Source organism: Panulirus ornatus, chromosome 6 (assembly GCF_036320965.1).
Source record: "Panulirus ornatus isolate Po-2019 chromosome 6, ASM3632096v1, whole genome shotgun sequence".
NCBI classification, from domain to species: Eukaryota; Metazoa; Arthropoda; class Malacostraca; order Decapoda; family Palinuridae; genus Panulirus; species Panulirus ornatus.
The window spans coordinates 13,344,820-13,362,085 of record NC_092229.1 but is presented as its reverse complement, the minus strand read 5'-3'; the positions used below and the strand labels follow the sequence as shown (position 1 = coordinate 13,362,085).

Genomic DNA, 17,266 nt, shown 5'->3' with positions numbered 1-17,266 from the left:
TTTTTTTCCAAAAGAAGGAACAGAGAAGGGGGCCAGGTGAGGGTATTCCCTCAAAGGCCCAGTCCTTTGTTCTTAACGCTACCTCGCTATCGCGGGAAATGGCGAATAGTATGAAAAAAAAAAAAAAAAATTATAAATATATTTATTTTATTTATTTATTATACTTTGTTGCTGTCTCCCACGTTTGCGAGGCAGCACAAGGAAACAGACGAAAGAATGGCCCAACCCACCCACATACACATGTATATACATGAATGCCCACACAGGCACATATACATACCTATACATTTCAACATATACATACATATACAGACATATACATATATACACATGTACATATTCATGCATGCTACCTTCATCCATTTCTGATGCCATCCCACCACACTTGAAATGACACCCCCTCCCCTGCATGCGTGTGAGGTAGCACCAGGAAAAGACAACAAAGGCCACATTCGTTCACACTCAGTCTCTGGCTGTCATGTATAATGCATCGAAACCACAGCTCCCTTTCCACATCCAGGCCCCACAAAACTTTCCATGGTTTACCCCAGACGCTTCACGTTCCCTGGTTCAATCCATTGACAGCATGTCGACCCCGGTATACCACATCGTTCCGATTCACTCTATTCCTTGGCTGCCTTTTTTTTTTTTTTTTTTTTCAAAAGAAGGAACAGAGAAGGGGGCCAGGTGAGGATATTCCCTCAAAGGCCCAATCCTCTGTTCTTAACGCTACCTCACTAATGCGGGAAATGGCAAATAGTATGAAAGAAAGAAAGATATATATACATTATGTGTATATTCATAATTACTTGCCTTCATCCATTACTGGCACCTCCCTTCCCCACAGCAAACAGCATCAATGAGGTAGTGCCAGGAAAACAGACAAACAAGGCCACATTTGTTCACACTCAGTCTCTAGCTGTTATGTGTAATGCACCAAAACCACAGTTATCTATCCACATCCAGCCCCACAGACCTTTCCATGGTTTACCCCAGATGTTTCACATGCCCTGGTTCAGTCCACTGACAGCACATCGACCCTGGTATACCACATCATTCCAATTCACTCCATTTCTTGCAGGCCTCTCACCCTCCTGCATGTTCAGGCCCTGATCGCACAAAATGTTTTTTACTCCATCTTTCCATCTCCAAGTTGGTGTTCCACCTCCTTTTGGTCCCTTCACCTCTGACACATATATCCTCTTTGTCATCCTTTCCTCACTCCATTCCCAGTGTCCAAACCATTTCAGCATACCCTCTTCTGCTCTTTGAACCACACTCTTTATTACCACACGTTTCTCTTACCCTTTCATTACTTAATCAAACCACCTCACACCCCATATTGTCCTCAAACGATTTCATTTCCAACACATCCACCCTCCTCTGTACAACCTTATCTATAGCCCATGCCTTGCAAACATATAATATTGTTAGAACTACTATTCCACACATTCTTCATTGCTTCCAGAACCTTCACCTCCTTCCCACCATGTGACTCACTTCTGCTTCCATGGTTCCATTCATTGCCAATTCCTTTCCCAGATATCTAAAACACTTCACTTCCTCCAATTTTTCTCCATGCAGACTTTCATCCCAACTAACTTGTCCCTCAACCCTGATGAATCTAATAACCTTGCACTTATTCACATTTACTCTCAACTTTTCCCTTTCACACACATTTCCAAACTCAGTCACCAACTTCTACAGTTTTTTACTTGAATCAGCCACCACTCCTGTATCACTGACAAACAGCAATTGACTCACTTCCCAGGCCCTCTCATCTCCAACAAACTGCATACTCTCCCCTCTCCAAAACTCTTACATTTACCTCCCTAACAACACCATCCATAAACAGATTAAAAAAAACAACCATAGGGACATCACACACACCCCTGCCAGATACCTACTTTCACTGGGAACCAATCACTCTCCTCTCTTCCTGTTTATACTCATGCCTTACACCCTTTAATAAACTTCTCACTGCTTCTAGCAGCTTAACTCCCACACTGTATATATTCTTAAGACTTTCCACTGAGCATCTATATCAACCCTATCATATGCCTTCTCCAGATCCATAAATGCTACAAACAATCCATCTGATTTTCTTAGTATTTCTTATATATATACTTCAAAGTAAACACCTGGTCCACACATCCTCTACCACTTCTAAAACCACACTGCTCTTCCTCAATCTGATGCTCTGTACATGCCTTCACCCTCTTAATCAATACCCTCCCATGTAATTTTACAGAAATACTCAACAAACTTATGCCTCTGTAGTTTGAATACTCATCTTTATCCCCTTTACCTATGTACAGTGGCACTATGCATGCATTCTGCCAATCCTCAGGCACTTCACCATGATCCATACATACATTGAATATCCTTTCCCCGTTTCGTAATAAATTCAACTGCAGTACCATCCAAACCCACCGCCTTGCTGGATTTCATCTTTTGCAAGGCTTTTACCATCTCTTCTCTCTTCATCAAACCACTCTCCCTGACTCTCACTTTGCATACCCTCCTGACCAAAGACCAAAACACCTACATCTGCCACTCTATCGTCAAACACATTCAACAAACCTTCAGAATACTCACTCCATCTCCTTCTCACTCATCAGTATCAGTTATCACTTCCCCCTTGCCTCTTTCACCGATGTTCCAATTTGTTCTCATGTCTTATGGATGTCATTTACCTCCTTCCAAGACATCTTTTTTTTCTCCCTAAAGTTTAATGATACTCTCTCACCACAACTCTCATTTACCCCCTTTTTCAACCCTTGCCTCTTCCTCTTGACCTCCTGCCACATTCTCTTACACATCTCCCTGTCTTTTGCAGTACTTCTTTGCAAGTATCATCCAGACACCTCTCTTTTCTCTTTCACTAACAACTTTACTTCTTCATCCCACCTCTCACTTCCTGTTCTCATCTGCCCACCTCCCTCCTTTCTCATGACACATGCATCTCTTGCACATGCCATCACTGCTGCTCTAAATACATCCCATTCTCCGCCCACTCCCCTCATGTCATTTGCTCTCACCCTGTGCTGTTCTACACTCAGTCTCTCCTAGTACTTTCTCACACAAGTCTCCTTTCCAAGCTCACTTACTCTCACCACTCTCTTCTTCCCAACATTCTCTCTTCTCTTTGAAAACCTCTAAAAATCTGCAACTTTGCCTCCACAAGATAGTGATCAGACATCACACCAGCTGCCCTTCTCAGCACATTCATATCTAAAAGCATGAGATGGTGAAGTCTAGAGACTGAAATTCATCTAAGAAGTGTTGAAGTTTGGATTCTGTTTATTTTGTACTGCTATATTTTGTGTATTTTTTTTTTCAGTGGCGTATGAGTTGAGTAAGTAGGTTTGATCAGATTGGGTAAATGATGAAAAAAGACATTCATTTAGTGTGTTCTGGGTGGTCGTTGTTTGCACTGCTGGGGTGCAAAAGGTATTTTCTGGTGAGGTCTTGTTGATATTAGGTATAAGAGAGACTAAACTCACAATAAAAGTTGGATCAGAAATAGTTTGGCCTGACAAAGAAAGGAAAAGAGAAGGGGGTATCTTTTTGGTGATACTCAAATTCCTTGAAGTAGGGGTAGACAGTAGACCACTCAGAAAGTTCACAAAAGGGGAAGTAGTAAATGAAAAATATGTTTAATTGCTCTCATAGTGTATAGTCCTCCGAGCAGGTCTGAAGAGTCTGATCGATTTATTTCTAATTCAGAACTGTCAAGGAACAAATAGGATGGTGAAAAAGTTATTATAGTAAAGAACATTACCCAGAGAGAATTAGAGCTGGAAAACTGGTATTCACATACTCATGAAAACATTTAGAGAGAGAAATTCCTCATCTGTGTAGAAGATACTTTGTACCATTATAGTATGGGATACAATATGGTCAGACACAGACTTTCCCTCTGCACAGGATCTACTCTTTTACTATTATTAGCTTTGAAGTTGATAGTGTCATTTATGGAGCTCTGATTGGGAGAAGTGACTGTGTTATATTTGTGGTGGAATATGTCGTGAATTTCAAGGTGTTTAAGGATACACAGGAGAATCCCAGAAATGAGATATAAAGAAAGGAACTGTGGTGTGCTAAACAGCCATTTTATGACAATGTGCAGGAAACTTAAGTTTCTGTGACTATGAACAAGTGTCAACAAATGAAAAAGAAATGTAATGAATATGTAAAAAACATTACAGACAAACGATCATTCAAATTGCCAATTTTTATCATTAGGAGGAAGGTATCATCCAAAGACCAACCAGACAAGAATTTGTTTGGCAAAGTTAGCGGCATAGAAGATATAAATGGAGAATTGATTGCCAAGTTTCAAAGCTCAGAGGATTTACAGCCTTCTGCTCTCTTGAACTGAGATGAGGGCTCAGACTCTTGAAAGCACTGATATCAGAAGATCCACACAGTGCTTATGAACTAGGTGGTTATTTTAAACATCAACAAAGCTCTGAAAATCTAACCCAATTTCCCTTAACAGCTGAAATTTATTGTAATATTCAAGGTTATAGATACTGTATATATCAGCATAAATGTTTTAATGCATATTCTCAAAGAATGCCTTGATAAGCCACTAGAGATGCTGTTGAAGATGTTTGAAGAGTGTTGTGTGTCACTGGAGAGGAAGAGTGACCCACTTCTAAAGGTTGTCCTAAACTAAAGACCGGTTGTATAAACAAGCTTGGTCTTTCAACTTTCTGGAATGGACAGGTTGCATATAGATGGGTTCAATCCTTGATGAGCTAAGAAGCAACATGGATTTTGAGGAATGAGGCTGTAAATAACATATCCTCAGGATTTTTATGAGTAATCAACACTTTAGAAAATAGGAACAGGTGGTTGTGTTGTGTATTTCTGAACTGGGAGAATGCATTTTGTACAGTATCTCAGAACAGGTTGTTAAGATAGAAATTGAAGTTGACAGTATTGGTTGGGCTCCCTTAGTGGATCAAAAATTACTTAATGATTTCATGGAGAAATAAAAGCATGTTAGAGGTAATTAGACTAGACCAAAGTAAGAAATGGAGTCCAACAAGGTTCAGAATGTGGAAGCCTATCTGATTTCTTATCTGTGCAAATGAATTACAAGGACTTGATTCTTACCTGAATGTGTTTGCTGGAGATGCCAGACTTATGAGGAATGTGGGGAGCATTAGATAATGTGGTAGCTTACAACATGACTGGTACCGCTGCCAAGAGTTGTCAGGTACGTACATGGTTGATAAACTTCAACCCAAACAAATGAAAAGTAATGAAGATAAAAAGAAATGAAAAAGTTGACCTCTGAAACAAGCTATAAAGCTATAAGACTATAAACTATAAAGCTGTGAAAGTCAACCTGCAACAGGGACTTAAATGTGGAGATAATCGGTAATCTATTCCGGGGGAAATCACATTAGAACAGTTGTTTGGGATGTGGATTATAACTTTTGAGTTGTGTCAGAACTCCCTCCAAATATTTGTAAAGCAGAAAATATACCTATGACTTATGATCGACCGAAGTTAGACGGTCTGTTGAGGAAGACACTTGTACAGCTGATAAAGATTCAAGAGTATGCAACAAAAATAGTGCTAGAACTGAAACGAGTTAGGGGACAGAAGACCTTGAACTGCTCACACAACAGAATTAATGTATAAGCACTTAGTCTATCGCCTGCAAACGCCGCTTTACATAGAAACAGAGGACGTAATCGCTGGTGATGCATTAGATTGTAAACCTGGTACAAGCTTAGTGAATCAGCACTAAATTCAGATGGCATTAGAACAATACGAATTATGTAATGGACCGGTAAGGTTACGAAATACACCTCTATGAGCGTAAATCTCCCCATACTACAGATGTTCCTTTCCCTTTCTTTGTCTCATTTTTAGTCATATTTTTCCAATTCTTTAAAGCCTGATATATATATATATATATATATATATATATATATATATATATATATATATATATATATATATATATATATATATATTCAATGAAGTGGATGTGTGGGATAACGTTAGACGAGGTGAATGTGGTGGTGGGGACGCCAGCTTTTCCCCCTAGTCTTATGCAGTGCTGTCGTCTGCGGGAAGAGTGCGTGTGAGTGTGAGTATGTGTGTGTGTGTTTTGTGAACACTGTTTGTATTGTACGGGGGAAAGGATTTTTATTTGTGTTGCCACGTCTCGTTTCCTTGTATTTATGTAACATATCCGTACCTCAATGAGTGCATTACTATACATTAGGGGATAGTTTAAGGACCTCTATCTCTACCTGAAGCTGTAATAAATAGTATATAAACTCAGTTACGGGAATGTACTACTACCGCCACCAGTCAATCCAAACAAGATCGGCGAAGAGAGAACCAGAGATAAAGGTGAATACAGAAAACTAGACATGAGAATACTAGACACCATATGTTTACGGATGCTCTAGGAACTTGTGGAGGAGCAAGATCAGAAGGTTAACATAACTAGAGCTAGAATTAAGTGAAATCAAGAAGCACTTCAAGGAGCCATGAGATTATAGCAGAAACAAGTTTAGGGGAGGAGATCCAGGTGATACGAAGTAAGAAGAAATGTCAATAATATTAAGGCAAAGTCTGGTGTACTAGTGACTAGAGGATGTGCGTTCAGAGGAATAATATGACAATATTGGAAAAAAAATTCGTAGGAGCATTACCATGAGGCTCTCAAACAGGAGGAAAGAACAGAGGTGCATATATTGAACCTACTTGAATAATATCGAAAGCTGATCAGGTAGAAAAACAGGGACAAAAACACACATAGGGACTGATGAAAGTAGCGTGGAAGATTAGGAACAAATTTGGAAGCAGATCAACAGAGCGTTAAGAGTGGAGAGGAAAAAAAAAAACAAAAAACCCGGGGAGGTACAAATAGGGATGTACAGGAAATTAAGCAGAGAGGTTGAAAAAAATAATGTGCTCACTCGGATGAAGTAATCAAGGAAGGATATGAGCTAGCTTTTGGTTTAGAAAAGCACAGAGGATATGCTACCCATATAAGAAATTACAGAGAAGGTTGGAGAAGGTAAAGGAGGGGGAGAGTTTGCCCTCAATAAAAAAAGTGCCTGAATTTTTCAAGAAATAGAGGAGGATGGCCCATTCAGACAGTACTAATGGGAACAGTAACTGTAGGGAAGAGCATTGTGGTGTTATCAGTATAAAATCCTCTAAAGAACTGCAACGACCCGGTACAAATGCACAATAATAACAACGAAGGAACAATCAAGATGGTAAGTGAAGCAACGAAACACTTCTTAAGAGACGTTTAACTTCTGGTAATGGAAGGTTTCATTTATAAAGAGATAGAGTGAGGAAATTTAGATCTCGTTGTAATGGCGAGTCGTGAAGACAATTTTTTTTTTTTTTGAAGCGTATGAGGAAAATCTCCTGCACCAACATGTCACAGAGCACGCTAAAATGAGCGACTGTACACCATCATTATTAGACCTTATTGTCACTCATACTAGCATGGATATCGAGACCATTATATACAATACGCGAGTTGGAAAAAGTGATCATGCAATGTTTCATTTTGAATATGTGATGAAAGAGGATATTACAAGGGCAGAGACGAGGCAAAAAAAAAAAAAAAAAGTGGAGAGGAGATATGATTGTGTAAACAACACAAACCTCAATAATCTCTCTGGTTACGTAGATTTGGAAATGGAATTCAATAGCCATGAACCAGGGCGTTGTGTTCAGAGGTTCTGTGAAACATACGGTGGGAGGGTAGAGACATGGATAACTCAAGGGAATAGTAAGAATAGGAAAGGAATGGTTTAATGAAAGATGTCATAGAGCAAAGGCGCCTCCAGACGTACAGTGACGAAGAAACAGACGGCACTCTAGCCAGCTAACATGGGCAAGATATGACAGAGCTCGGAACGAGTGTAGCAAGATAAGAAAAGAGGAACAATGAAACTTTGAAAAGAATATTGTGGACAAGGCAGCTGATGATGCAAAGCTATTCCATAAATTTACCGAGAGCTAGTTGTCAGCTGAAGGAGCAGGTAATCAGGCTAAGTGATTCAGAGGGAAATATCGTAAAGGATGATGTAAGAATATTGTGAGGAACTCAATAGCAACCATTCAGGCAAGGGATCAGAGATATCGGGCTTAGAAAAAAAAAAAAAGACTCCTTCCTTTGACTCCCATTCAGCATTTATCAATGCCCGTAATCATTGCGAATACGTTATCCGTGAGGCAAAGCGTTCCTTTATTCAGAATAAGTTCGGTAACCTTTCTTCATCCACTGATAGGTCTTTCTGGTCTTTAGCTAAGGGCATCGCTAGCTAACAACTGTCGCTCTACCTCTTCTTCACTTTTCCGTTCTGACGGTACTATAGCTGTCTCTCCTGTAGACCAAGCAACTCACGTTGGTTCACGTTTTTCCTTGGATGACTCTTAACATGCCTTCATCCCCTGATGCTCCTCTTACTAATCCTATGCCCTTTCCCTAACCTCTTTTCGATCTGTCTGAAAAGCGCATCTCTCTCTGGACACAAGCATGGTTTATGGTCCTGATGGCATCCATCCCCGTGTACTGAACAAGTGTGCCTCTGAACTTGTACCTATGCTTGCTTGTCTGTTCCGTTTCGTTTAAAGACCAGAACTTTTTTCTTCTAGGAAGAATGCGTTGGTACGCCCCATTTCTAAGAACGTGCCGTTCCTACCCAGTGGCGTATCTAGGGTATGGCAGGTAGGGCAGGTGCCCTGGGCACCACTTGAAGGGGGGCTCCATTCAACAGGTTTTTTTTTTTGACATATTCTACCCGATTGACATTTTTAACGGTTTCGTTTTTTGAGATAAAACTTTTTGCTTCAAAATCAAAAGATAAGATATTAAAACACCTATACTTGATATGATCATGAAAAATATATCATAATCTTCTCAGTTACTGATACATACTCAGTAAATACGATGCAAGGGAATAAAAAGTATTTCTAAAGTGACTTCATTTAACAGCTTAATTAAATGTTATGAAGACTAAACGTCACTTTAACACCAGATTTGTATTCAGCAGGAAAAATACTTCTTATGATGAGTTGTAAAAGAAATATATTTGAATGAGACAAATGCCAAAAATAGCTAATAAAATAGTTCAGGGGATTTTTTAACAAAAACTATTTCTTTCAAAATAGAAAGATAAGATGTTCAGATACTTCAATACTTGAAATAATCATAATGCACTCAGTTTCTGATTCATACCCAGTAAATACGATGCAAAAGACCAGAAAACATTTTAAGATTTACTTCAATTAACAGCTTAATTGAAATCTGGTTAAGTTTCATGCTTTCAAGACCCCGTTTCTACCAATTTTTCTATCTTAAATTCCTCAACTTTTCTCTCTCCGACGGTTCTGTAATTCCACCTCTTGACTTTATGAACATAATTGGTATTACTGTAACGTGCACTCTTTCTTAGAAACCCCATATTACGGAAATAAGTAAGTCTGCCCCTAAGAAACTGGGAGTCCCGTTTAGATGTCGAACTTTCTATTCTTCTGAACAGTTTCTCGTTTTATACAAAGGATTGATACGTCCGTGTGCGGAGTACTGCTCTCACATCTGGGGTCGTTCTAGCTCTGCATCCATTCTTGACTGAGTGCATCCAAAAGCGGTCCGACTTATAAACTCTCCCAGGCTAACTTCAGAACTTGATCCGCTTGTTCTTTCACTTTCCTTCTTCCAAAGATGTTGCTTTGGTTTTTGCTCCCGAGAGCTGGCTGCTCATGTGTCCCCACCACTAGCTAGACTACGCAATGCTTGGCAGATTGGTGCGTCACATGATTACTGTGTGTGTCCGTTGGCAACTGAAGGGTGGGCCGTTTTGATAACTTTCTACACCTCGAAGCTTTGGAACTCTCTATGACCTGGCACAGTTTAAGCCACATTTTTCACTTCCTACAAAATTCTTCAGAGATACTGTCTTTACCCTCTCTGTATTTTATTTGATGCGGACTTCTGTATGAGACTGAAGCCTCCATTATTAGAAAAATTAAACTCATGAGATGGCTTTGATTAGAGCCTCAGTTGCCCGTACTATCTCAGCTAACATAAAAAAGAAAAATCATTTACGTAGCCCGTGAACAGCAGTGTCCCAAAACCATGATTTACAATACCCAACTTCGTACTCAACCAATTTTAAAAGGCGCTACTCACTACCTCTCTTTCTTTGATCCATTCTGGTCATTTTTCGATTCACTGAAGAAGTTCCCCCTTACATGCTAGTTTGTAGAACCAATTCTTTATCTTTTGCATGAACCGCTTGTGGGGAGAGTGTCAACTTTTTCCTGGTAGCGCAAGAACAAACTGCCCACTCGTGAGTGTTCTCCGGGGCCGAGCGAGAGATAGGCTACAGTGAGACTTATTTAAGCTTACGGAATCTTTAGAGGTTTAAGGTTACGAATCACAATTCGAAAGAAAAGACAAACAATAACAAGGACAGAAAAGTATTCCAATATTGAAATTAACGCCTCAGTAATATAGAGAATTGATTATTAAACGATTCATACAGTGGCGCTGTATTTAAAGTAGATAATTCGATATCGGATTCGGATATTTCTTCATCTGTATATGGGTCAGTATCCAATGTATAGGTGGAATCTCTCCCGAAATCTTTGATATTCGCGTGTGTTAGGATGTTGTATGTATGTCCCATGCAGTATTGTTATTAGTTTTCTTGTGGACTAAAGGTGCACGTAATTACCCCAAGGAATATGCATGAAATACCTGTTCGCGGCCAGGAATTTAATGAAACGTTTGCACAAGTTTTCTTTGAATATTTAATGTAAGCAGTTAACGGTGATGATAGTTTATTCTCCCAGATTTGCAGTACAGTGATTTTTTTTTTCTTTTATCGCATTAAGCACTTCTTGGAGTTTTTGGTTCAAGACACCGTCGATGTAAGGCAGATGTCTCAAAGTTAATACCTCGGTCACAACAGCCAAAACCATAACACACCCATGGCGATGCTGGTCGGTCGGTTGTTTGGGCTCCAAGACTTATTATCTATCAGGGTTATTAAGGCCGTCAACGTCAAGCTACACCCACCAACCAGGAAGTCTTTTAACACCCTCTTCAGATGTTAAAGATTATTCCGAGACCACAGACAATCTCACATTATATAAGTGGCTCTTGCAGTGCGGGGGTGTGGGAGAGTTTATCATGCAGTACATGTTATAAATACTCATCCTACATTACCACATGAGCTACGTACAGTCTCTAGTGTAAATACAAGGCCGGTTGTGGTGAAAGAGGCCAGTGTGTTGGGTGATGCCGACCATACATTTCCTGGATTCATCTTCGCTGAACCCGTCTTTGCTGTCATAAGTATCCACGAACGCATTTTGTAAGATGGAAAACGGTATTAGTGAAGATTTAGATTTAAGGTTTCGAAAGCTTATCTTCAAGAGACTATTTATTACCCCGTCCACAATACGGGGAGTGGCCTGCGTTACAGTAATACCTGTTGTAACTGGCTGTGTAACTGGCTGTACCTCATGAGGGTTACATACGTAAGTCGTTGACATGTAGAGGACATCAGAGCGCGTGATGGAGGGAACTAATTGACGACTCCATGAATACGTTGGAGTTAGCTACACAGTTCTAGAATATGAAAAGAATATCATAGGACGGAAAAAAAAAGAGTACATGTACAAAAGACCCTAACGGTAAAAATACACCTGCCTGACATATCTCATATGTAACTTGATACCAAACGCCTTTTTCTCTCTGCTTCTGTCTTACCCCATGGGAGGGGGTACGGCCTTTCTCTTGCCTAGATGATCCGAGATGATTAGTTGTTCCTTGTTTAAGTTAGAAGTTGTAACTATCGTGCTTGTATTTTCTCTCTCTCTCTCTCTCTCTCTCTCTCTCTCTCTCTCTCTCTCTCTCTCTCTCTCTCTCTCTACACACACACACACACACACACACACTGTGGCAAGAGACATCACCAACACGTCAGAGACCGTCCCTCGGCACCCTCTTACAAAAGATACCTGGTACTGTCCACCTTTAAAGGTCAGCACTTCTAAAACTCTCAAGCTCTTTGAAAGAGGCCCCACGGAGCTTTTTTTTTTTTTTTTCTCCATCTCTCTTCAGTCTCTTCTTACATGACCTGCCTTCCTGCCTCCTCCTCCTCCTCACCCGCACCCCAGCATTGCATAAGCAAGACAGTAAACACTGCATCACATACTCAGAACACTTGGCTTTATCGAGGAGAATGTCTGTAGTTCCCCACAGAAATACATCATCATTCACCTTCTTAACCTATGACAGACATGATCCCAACTCGCACACTCATCATCCAGAAGGATCAACCATTCCCAGTCAGGAAAATACCAGTGAGACCAGACATCAAGCGTTATTTACGACACACACGTGATGTTTACCCCTCTACTCTCACCCTACGTTCAAAACGTCAAGTACACAAATAAACTATGTGCTCTCAGAGCACTCATGGACACCATTTATGGACAAGAAAGAGGATCCCTCATACTCTGTATAAACAATATACATCCGCTCCACTCCAAACTATGCTTGATCTGTTTAGTTATTCCCCCAAAAGCAAACGTAAGATTACTTTAAACTGCCCAAAGGAGGGTATTTAGAACAACTGGTGACCTCTGAGCACCCACAGACATCCAACATCTGCACAACGATCCCTCAGCCCTACTAACTGATGAACTCAAACCCATCAGGCATACATGTGCCCAGAATGCGCTCCCCAGACATATACGAGTCACACTTGCTCCGCATTACTTTGAAAAAACCGCTTACTTCTTCAACATTACAAACATCTGTTCATCGTATCACAAGATCCCTCATCCCCAGGCTGCCTCTTCCACACTGTAGACACCGAACACCTGCACCTCAATCGCCCTGCACTTAACTTGCCCTGACCAACACACATCACCACACATGATTCCATGGCTCCCCCAGTGAACATGACCACTACCTTCCTTCATGAGCGCTACGGTCGCCTCATAAAAAGGGGTGGGTCCTGGGGTTGCAAGGTTCAAGGTTAGGGTTGGTGGCTGGAGACGGAGTTTGAGAAATTTGTAAGTTGTGTTTGTTGGTTGTGTGGGGATCGAGGCGAGGTGAGGAGGAGGCTAGAGAAGTAGAAGGGATAAAGAGCCTCGGGCTCAACCTAGGGGAAGGTGAAGGAAGGTCTTCTGGGGCTGGACTGAGGAGGGAGGGGCAGTGGACTCGGGGAAGTGAAGCCGATCTGTTTCTGCGAAAAGATGGTGGAAAAATGTTAGATTTCCGTCTCGTTAAACCAGTCTACTTACTGTAGTGCTTGGTTATAGTACTGCAGTACTAAAATATAGTACTTATTATACTACTTACTGTGGTACTTGATTGTAGTACTTATTATACTACTTACTGCTGTACTTGATTATATTACTTTTACCACTTACAGTAGTGTTTGATTATCGCACTTATTATACCACTTACTGTAGTACTTGATTATTGTACTTAGTATACCACTTACTATGGTACTTAACATTCTTATTCGAGTTTTGAAAGTAATGTAATTAGCTTCATTAGGCTTCCCTAAGTTTCTTGCCGAACCTGTGAATTGTTAATAATCCAAATATTATTTTCCCGGGCGTGTATAATCCCGTGCAATATGACCACCGCCTCAAGCCAGCTGGTCTCTCTATATCTTTACTCCCAGTTATTGCATGTGGAGGAGACTCCATGCGCAGAGGGGGTGGGTTGGTACCCGGCGTGTGGTGGGTGGGTGGGGCAGCCAGAGGGTGGGGTCGTTAGGGTGTAGTAGGTGGAGAGTGGTCAGGGTGTAGAAGCTGGGGTAGTTAGGGGTGTAGAAGGTGGGAGAGTTAGGATGTACTGGGTGGGGTAGCCAGTGATGTAGTGGGTGAGGTTGCCGGGGGAGAGGGTATATATAGGGTTGCTAAGCTTGATAGACTACTGTGTCAGGGATAATATGGATGCTCAAGTTTCTAAGGACTAGTCCTCTTAACCATTCACTGTAATTCAGCTCTTCTAATTCTGGTATCGCCTTTTCTCCCCTCCTTTCTGACTGCTATTTTTGTGATTACTATTTGTGTGTTACAGTGTTAGTTATACTCACATGTTGTCCGTCTTTTAACGATGAATATGTACCATGTATTTACTCTTACGTGTGTGTGTGTGTGTGTGTGTGCACATACACACACGCACCCTAGCCTAAGCCAGGTATGTACCAATCAATCGACCAGATTTGAGGGGAGGATGAACATCTGAAGTATTCATATGGTCAAGTTGTACAGTTTGGAGATGAGCAACTTGAGTGGTGTGTAGCTAGGCCAAGGTGTACAGGGCATAAGGCCAGGGTGCACATACAGAGTGCCTAGGTCCAAGGTGTAGTGTGTAGGGCCAGGGTGCCCATTGTAAGCGGGTCAGGGTTAGGTTGCGTTGGAGTAGCCAAGGTCTATTGTGAAGGTGTACGGTTAAAACGGTGTGTGTAATATTTGTGGAGGCCAGGAATATGTAGGCTTGTTTGTAGAGCAAATAAGATCTACAGTTTGTAGAGTTTTGGTTTGCTGTAGACAGTGTAGACATCAGGATTGTGGTGTGGTTTGCTGTAGACACTCAATGTAGACGCGCATGATTGTGGTGTAGTTTGCTGTAGACACTCAGTGTAGCCGCGCATGATTGAGGTGGTTTGCTGTAGACACTCAGTGTAGACGCGCATGATTGTGGTGTAGTTTCTGTAGACACTCAGTGTAGACGCGCATGATTGTGGTGTGGTTTGCTGTAGACACTCATTGTAGACGCGCATGATTGTGGTGTGGTTTGCTGTAGACACTCAGTGTAGACGCGCATGATTGTGGTGTGGTTTGCTGTAGACGCTCAGTGTAGACGCGCATGATTGTGGTGTGGTTTGCTGTAGACACTCAGTGTTACCATGAACAAGAAGATACAGGATTGTGGAGTGGTTTTGTGCGGTGTATTGGGAAGTCAATATTCACGGCAGAGGTACTGCGTATGTAGCGGCCAAGACTATATAGTATGCTTGGGGTGTCATGCCCCCCCCCCCCATACCTCCTCGTTTACTAAATGCTTTCATCTTTAAACGAATGTGTATGGCGGCTTATGGATCACTGAACTTTTCCTTAAGGTTGCTTATATCTCGCTGTCATGTCAGAGGTCCTTCAGTTATAGATCGACTTCATTGACAGGTGGTCCCTGTGATGATGGGAAATTGTTAATTCAGTGGTACAACGATTTTCTTCATGGCCTTCTTGTTCTGAACTGGGAAAACCCGTTTTTTGCGTTAGTTGAATGCCATATATATATATATATATATATATATATATATATATATATATATATAGATAGATATAGATAGATAGATAGATAGATAGATAGAAGAACGTTGTGCTGGACTAACGCAGTCAACCGGGGTCTCTCGTTCTCCCGCCATGGGACATAAATCTGTCGCATTGTGACCACTCATTGGTTACAAAGTGAACTCCGTCGCATTCGTCGTTGTCGGCTGGGTCATTTGTTTTTATGAATATCGACTAAGATTCTTGCTTGCCGTTAAGTGCTTAATCAATTATTTAAAAGTGAGGGCTAGTTAGTTTGTGGTTCAGCATATATAGATTCAGCATATATAAACACTTTCAAATCCTTTGCAACATTCTTAGTTATCCTTTAGACTGTATCCAGCGAAAGGTTACGGTGCAATATGAGTTGGCAACAATGCATGTGGGCCGTCCAGGTGGCCTGAGGTAGCGTCCAGATGCTCATGGTATTGTTCAGTGTTATTATGACATTTGTTCTTGATTTCTGCCTGCTGCGTGTGCGTCTCGACTTTCGTGTATACGTTTATATACAGATTCGTTGTAAAACGTAATATGTAAGGGAAGACTTTCGTCCACTCTTTATGGAATTATGTACAGTACTGAAAAGAGCCCTTGAATTCGGCTTAAGTCTGCGTTCGGTCCATTCCGCTAAATCTCCTGCTTTCTGGCTCTTTCAAATTGTGTGTGTGTGTGTGTGTGTGTGTGTGGTAGTCAGTGTGAACAGTCAGAGCTCAAGTCATACACTACGTTAACATGAAAACCACTGAGGCAGGGGCGCATTCATGGTTCGGGTATGGGGTTGGGGGATGATGAACGGTGCGATCACCTCACCATACATACCCTTTACCCATGAATTATGTAATAATGATAATGATATGATTCATTATAACTTAACATGATTATTCTAGCCCTTGTCTTCCCTCAATATGATTATTCTAGCCCTTGTCTTCCCTCAATATGATTATTCTAGCCCTTGTCTTCCCTCAATATGATTATTCTAGCCCTTGTCTTCCCTCAATATGATTATTCTAGCCCTTGTCTTCCCTCGAAAGGGAAAATATGTAAATGCGTACGTCAGTTTCAGTAATCTACGTACACTTTCATCACTCCCCAAATCTTCGACATCCGAATGTTTGTTATAAAGAAATTTCCTTTGTCTGCAAAAGCGTATTCATTTGTTTCATCGAAAAAAACTTAATTATAGCTATCAGCTGCTTTATATTATCAAATACATTTATTTTCATTCAAAATATAGTTGCTGCACTTTATAAACGTACATCGCTATAATGTCCAGTTTTGTGAGAATTCGACCAATGTTAGTTATTAACTTTACAATCCAGATAACTCCAAAAGTGCTATATTCTCTCAGAATGTCGTCTTGCATATCACTCTTGTTTTGAGCTTTTCATCATCTTGAGGAGTTCGTAAGTCCCCCATCCTCCCCCCTCGGACCACTGAGTTTTCTTGGAATGAAGAATGGATATGTGTACAGTAGGGAAATCACTGACTGGCTCTTCCCAACAATGACTACTGTCTGTTGGGTTAAACTGACTTTCTCCCAAGACGCTTGGCTTGGTAAGCGGGGTATCAACGATCTCTCTGGACCCAATCGCAATCTTCAGTTCGACCACACAAAAAAGTCTTAACATCTCGGATGTCAACGGCAGAACTGATTACAAGTGCCCCACACACTCCGTTTATGTAACGGCTGGACTAAAATTTTCTGACAAGTTTGGATGTTACAGCAGAGGTGAGGTACAATACCCAAACGCTCATCCTACACATCCCACCATCTAGTCACTAATAATGACACAATAGCAAAAGCTGATAACGTTACTTGTGTTTAACTAAACGCCTGTAACGTTATCAGTTAGGCGAACTAACCTAGTTATGACGGAAACACGCCGTAGCTCGT

At 41.0% G+C, this 17,266-nt stretch overlaps 1 protein-coding gene across 1 annotated transcript in view; it reads left to right on the top strand.

Moving 5' to 3' along the window:
* The window catches only part of LOC139749065 (3-oxo-5-alpha-steroid 4-dehydrogenase 1-like), a 52,306-nt gene that overhangs the window by 26,170 nt on the left and 8,870 nt on the right, over window positions 1–17,266 (top strand). The gene's annotated exons all lie outside the window — the stretch shown is intronic.